The sequence below is a fragment of the Saimiri boliviensis genome, chromosome 20 (assembly GCF_048565385.1).
Source record: "Saimiri boliviensis isolate mSaiBol1 chromosome 20, mSaiBol1.pri, whole genome shotgun sequence".
Taxonomy (NCBI): Eukaryota; Metazoa; Chordata; class Mammalia; order Primates; family Cebidae; genus Saimiri; species Saimiri boliviensis.
In genome coordinates, this window is record NC_133468.1 from 29,688,997 (window position 1) to 29,694,996 (window position 6,000).

Consider the following 6,000-nt stretch of genomic DNA (forward strand, 5'->3'; position numbering starts at 1 on the left):
GAACGTTCTGTTCTGTCCTCCGACGATAAGCGCCTGTTTGGCAGCGTCACGGCAGGGACAAAGCAGAGATGGCCTTGAAAATTATCAGGCTGTCAGGCTGAGGGGAGAAGAAAAGTCACTGGCAGCTGACAGGGGAAAGAGCAGAGCCAGGATTCATTCATTCATTCATTTACTCATTCATCCGTGGTTTATGGGCGTCTCTCTGTGACAAGCACCGTTCCAGGCACAGCAGGCACCATAGTGATCAAGACAACCACCCCTCTTCATGGGGACAGAGACATTGAAAAGTGATGCTGAAATCACCAGCTTTTGTGACAAGCCAATATTCAACCCCATACAGGTGTTTGAGAGGCTTAGAAAAATTCTATCATGGGACTGTGCAGGATGTCTCACACATGTAATCCTAGTGCTTTGGGAAGTCACAGGGGGAGGGTTACATGAAGCCAGGAGTTTGAGAACAGACTGGACAATGTAACAAGACCCTGTCTCTCCATAAATTTTTTTTAAAAAAGCATCCAGGCATGGTGGTGTGTGCCTGTAGTCCCCATGGCTCAGAAGGTGGAGGAGGGAGGATCCCTTGAGCCCAGGAGGTGGAGGCTGCAGTGAGCTATGATTGCACCACTGCACTCCAGCCTGGGTCACAGAGCAAGACCCTGTCTCTAAAAAATGTAAAAATAAATAATCCCAAGATGAATAATATATGGTTCCTGCCCCGGAGGAGTGATTCTCCCAGGAAGCAGCTAGCTGGGGGTCTCAGCAAGGCATCCCAAAAGGACAGGGAAGTAAGGAAAGGGGCTCACCTTGCCGAGTTGAATTATGGACGTGAGATGCCCTGCATCAGAGCGGAGGAGGCAAAGTCACCTCTAAGAGAGAGTCCTCAGTCAGCAGGACTATAATTGGATTTAACGTATAACCTCTATAAAGAAAGATTGTGTTGAAAGGAAGGAGAGTCATTGGACTGGACCCCTCCCCCACCCGTCCTAGCTCTGCCCAGGGAGATGTGGCACCCTGGTCCAACCCCAACAGCAGGCACATTTGCATGGCATGGAGACACTTCAGGCTAGCTGTGGCGGGCAGGTTGTGTTATTTGCCGTACAAGTATTCCTTCCTTCCCTGCCTGTCATGGTTTCTCTTGGTATGGGCTTGCTTTAGCTAATGGAAGGTTAGCGGGTCTAACCTGAGCAGGGGGGTTTACACGTGCAGGTATAAACATGCAAGCTTCATTAGACTCTTGGGGGGCTTGCAAAGAGGGGTTGATCCTCCAAGAGCCAAACCCTCTCTACCTGGCTCTGCTTGGCTTCTGGATGTCCAAGCTGCATCCAGAGAAACAAATCCACTAATTCATGGCCTTCAAAAACATTATCTGGTTACCACCTCTGGCTGGGCCCTGGAGGGATGGTGATGAACAAGACATATGATTCCCCAAGGTGGATCTACACCAGCAATGAAGGAAGAACTCTGGAAGTGTGAGTTGGGCAAGGGAACCTATTTGTCTGCCCGTGGCTGTGGCTGAGAAGAGGCTGAATCTCATCCCGCCCTATGGCTTAACCTTTCTGCAAATGGGCACTCTCTGTGTGACAAGGGAAGGAGGGGAAGGATGGGTGCGGCTCCCCAGGCCTGTCTGGTGGAAGTCCTGGCCTGTATCCACTTCCCACAGCACTTTGATCTCACCCTGCCCTTTCAAGGTCTTGAAGCCCATTTTAGCCAGATTCCATGTACATAAACATGTCACAGTGCTATGCACATGGGGATAGATGTGGATGTGGCTTGCCCTGTTTGTAAGGCCACCAAGAGGGCTCCTCCATTCAGACAGCCTGGCAAAAAGACGGTGACCTTCCCACCAGCGACCCAACAGGCATAATTTGGTAGGATAACCACTTTACAGATTTTTGCAAGGATGACAACCTGCAGTGAACTACTCGCTCCTGCCGAGATAGGAACAAAAATGTGTTCAATAAATAAAAGCTGATTTTCCCCAACACTGTCTAGAAGACAGTGGTTTAGTCGGTGGCAGCTGCTCCACACCTCCAGGCTGAACTGTCACGTTTTGAGTCATTTCCTGTCATCCCGAATGCCGCAGGGTCTGTGCCAGGAGGATCTGGGACCACTACACCAACGGCCCACAGCTTCTCAACTGCGTGAAACCCAAAACAAAAGAGAACCGAGCTTGGTTTGTCTGGCTTCTGAAAGGAGATATAATCTACCTAAAGTCAAATTCACCCCTTTTAGTGCATTGCTCTGTGAGGTCTAGGAAGGACATAGAGTCGCGTAACCATACGATCACCCCAAAATGTTCCCAAGTGCCCCTGAAATAGTCAACCTTCCTACTCATCTCCTGCTTCTGATATCCCTGATCTGTATTTTGTCCCACTACCCTTTTATCTTTTTGAGATAGAATCGCTCTGTCACCAGGCTGGAGTGCAGTGGCGCAATCTCGGCTCACTGCAACCTCTGCCTCCCAGGTTCAAGTGATCCTCCTGCCTCAGCCTGCAGAGTAGCTGGGATTACAGGCACCCACCACTACACCTGGCTAATTTTTGTAGTTTTAGTAGAGATGGGGTTTCAGCATGTTGGCCAGGCTGGTCTCCAACTCCTGACTTCCGGTGATCCACCCACCTTAGCCTCCCAAAGTGCTGGGATTACAGGCATGAGCCACTGTGCCCAGCTGTTTTCTGTCCCTTTCAAGAATATCATATAATGGAATGATAATGTGTGGCCTTTCCACGTTGGCTTCCTTCAGTTAAGTAAGGCATCTGATGTTTAACTGTTACCGTGCCTATGAACAGTCCGTTCCTTTTTATTCTCCGGTTGTATTCCACAGTATACATATACCACAGTATGCTAATCCCTTCCCCAGCTGAGGGACACTTGGGTGGTTTCTGGTATCTTTTGGTGATTATGGATAAAGTGGTCATAAATATTCATGTTCAAATTTTATGTGAAAATAAGTTTTCATTTCTCTGAGGTAAATACCTAGGAGTGGGATTTGCAGGTCATGTGGTAAAGACAGATTTAATGTTATAAGAAATTGCCAAGGTCGGGCACAGTGGCTCACGCCTGAAATCCCAGTACTTTAAGAGGCCAAGGCGAGCAGATCACTTGAGGTCAGGAGTTCAAGACTAGCCTGACGAACATGGCAAGATCCCATCTCTACTAAAAATACAAAATTAGCCAGGTGTGGTGGCAGGGGCCTGTAATCCCAGCTACTTGGGAGGCTGAGGCAGGAGAATCACTTGAACCTGGGAGGCAGAGGTTGCAGTGAGCTAAGATTGCATCACTGCACTCCAACTCTGGGAGTGCACTCCACTCTGGGAAACTCCATGTTGAAAGAGAGAAGAAAGAGGGAAGGAAGGAAGGAGGAAGGGAGGGAGGGAGGGAGGGAAGAAAGGAAGGAAGGAGGGAAGGAAAGAGAGAGAAGAAATAAGGAAAGAAAGAAAGAAGAAAGAAAGAAAAAGAGAAAGAAAGAAAAGAAAGAAGGAAAGCAAGAAAGGAAAGCAAGCAAGCAGGAAGAAATTGCCAAGGCCAGGCATAGTGGCTCAAGCCTGTAATCCCAGCACTTTAGGAGACTAAAGCAGGTGGATCACTTGAAGTCAGGAGTTAGAGACCAGCCTGGTTAACATGGTGAAACGCTGTCTCTACTAAAAATATTTTAAAAGTTAGCTGGGTGTGGTGGCATGTCCCTGTAATCCCAGCTATTCGGGAGACCGAGGCAGGAGAATCACTTAAACTCAGGAGCTGGGAGGTGGAGGTTGCAGTGAGCCAAGATCACCCCAGTGCACTCCAGCCTGGGTGACAGAGTGAGGCTATGTCTTAAAAAAAGAAGTTACCAACCTGCTTGCCAAAGTTGCTATACATTTGGTATTCTTATCAACAATGAATGGAAGTTTCACTTGTTCCCATGCTCACAGGTGTCCTATGTTGTCAGGCTTTTGTAGTTTGTTTATTTGTTTTAAGTCATTCTAATTGTGTAATGGTATCTCATTGTGGCTGAAATTTGCATTTCTCTAATAACAAATGATACTGAGCATCTTTTCATGGGCATATTTGCCATACATATATTTTCTTTTTTTTTTTTTTCTTTTTTTTTTTAATAAGTAGAGATGGGGTGTCACCATGTTGGCCAGGTTGGTCTCAAACTCCTGACCTCAGGTGATCCACCCATCTTGGCCTCCCAAAGCGCTGGGATTACAGGCGTGAGCCACCACACCCAGCCCATACATACATTTTCTTTGGTAAAGTATCCATTCAAATCTTTTGCTCTACTCTATCATTTGTGTGTGTGTGTGTGTGTGTGTGTGTGTGTGTGTGTGTGTGTGTTATCTTGAGAAGTTTTAGAGTTCTTTAAATCCTCTACATACAAGTCTTTAATCACAATATATTGCTATGGTTTTTACTTTCTACAGTCAATTATCTCTTAGAACAATGTAGAACAAGAAAAAAAGTTTTAAAATATTTATCTTCTTTCAAGCTACATTTAGAGATGTTTGCTTCTTTGTGTAAATCCAAATTTCTGTCTGGTATCATAGTCTTCGCCCGAAGAATTTTCTTTAACATTTCTTCTATTACAGATCCGCAGATAATGAATTCTCTCTGCTTTTGTTTGTCTGGAAAGAGTCTTTATTTCTTGTTTATTTTTGAACAATAGAATTCTGGGGTGACGGTGCTTTTCCTTGCAATCCTTTACAAAGGTCAGTCCATTATCTTCTGGTGCGCACAGTCTGACAAGAAGTCTTCTACTATAATATTATTTGTGCTTCTGTATGTAATGTGTCTCTGTTTTTTCTAGCTTCCTTTAAGATATTCTCTTTATCACTGAATTTTGGAAGTTTGAATAGGGTGCATCTGAGCTTTTTGATTTTTTTGTATTTTGGGGATGAGCTCTTTGTTCTAGTGTGGTCCTATGATTTTTAAAAAAGTCATATTTAGGCTGGGCATGGTGGCTCACGCCTTAATCCCAGCACTTTGGGAGGCCAGGGCAGGCGGATCATGAGGTCAGGAGATTGAGACCATCCTGGCCAACATGGTGAAACCCCATCTCTACTAAAAATACAAAAATTAGCCGGGTGTAGTGGTGCATGCCTGCAATCTCAGCTACTCAGGAGGCTGAAGCAGGAGAATTGCTTGAACCAGGAAGTTGGAGGTTGCAGTGAGCTGAGATCACGCCACTGCTCTCCAGCCTGCCGACAGAGTGAGACTCCGACACAAAAACAAACAAACAAAAGTCACATTTAATATTGACTAAGTTTATTTTTTAAAATTTCTAACTTTTAAGTTCAGGGGTACATGTGCAGGATGTGCAGGTTCGTTCCATAGATAAATGTGTGCCATGGTGGTTTGCTGCACAGACCCTTCCGTCACTCAGGGATTAAGCCCAGCATTCACCAGCTATTTTTTCCGATCCTCTCCCTCCTCCCACCCGCTGTCCTCTGACAGGCCCCAGTGTGTGTTGTTCCCCTCTATGCATTCCTATGATTTTTTTAAAATCTGTAATTTGATGTGATTTTATTTTTGGAAAATTATTGGTCATATATCTCCTCAACTATTTATTCTGCCTCATTGTTTCTCTTTGCCTTCTGGGATTTCAATTTCATCTATGTTAATTTTTAATTTTTTAAATTTTTTTGACAGTGTCTTGCTCATTGCCAAGGCTGGAGTGCAGTGGTGTGATCTTGGCTTTACTGCAGCCTTGACCTCCCAGGCTCAAGCTATCTTCCCATCTCAACCTCCCGAACAGCTGGGACTAACGGTGTATGCCACCACACAGCCTGCTAATTTTATTTTATTTTATTTTTGAGACAGAGTCTTGCTCTGTTGCCAGGCTGGAGTGCAATGGTGCGATCTTGGCTCACTGCAACTCTGCCTCTCAGGTTCAAGTGATTCTCCTGCCTTAGCTTCCCGAGTAGCTGGGATTACAGGCATGTGCCACCATGCCCAGCTAATTGTTTTGTATTTTTAGTAGAGGCAGAGTTTCACCATGTTGGCCAGGATGGTCTCCATCTC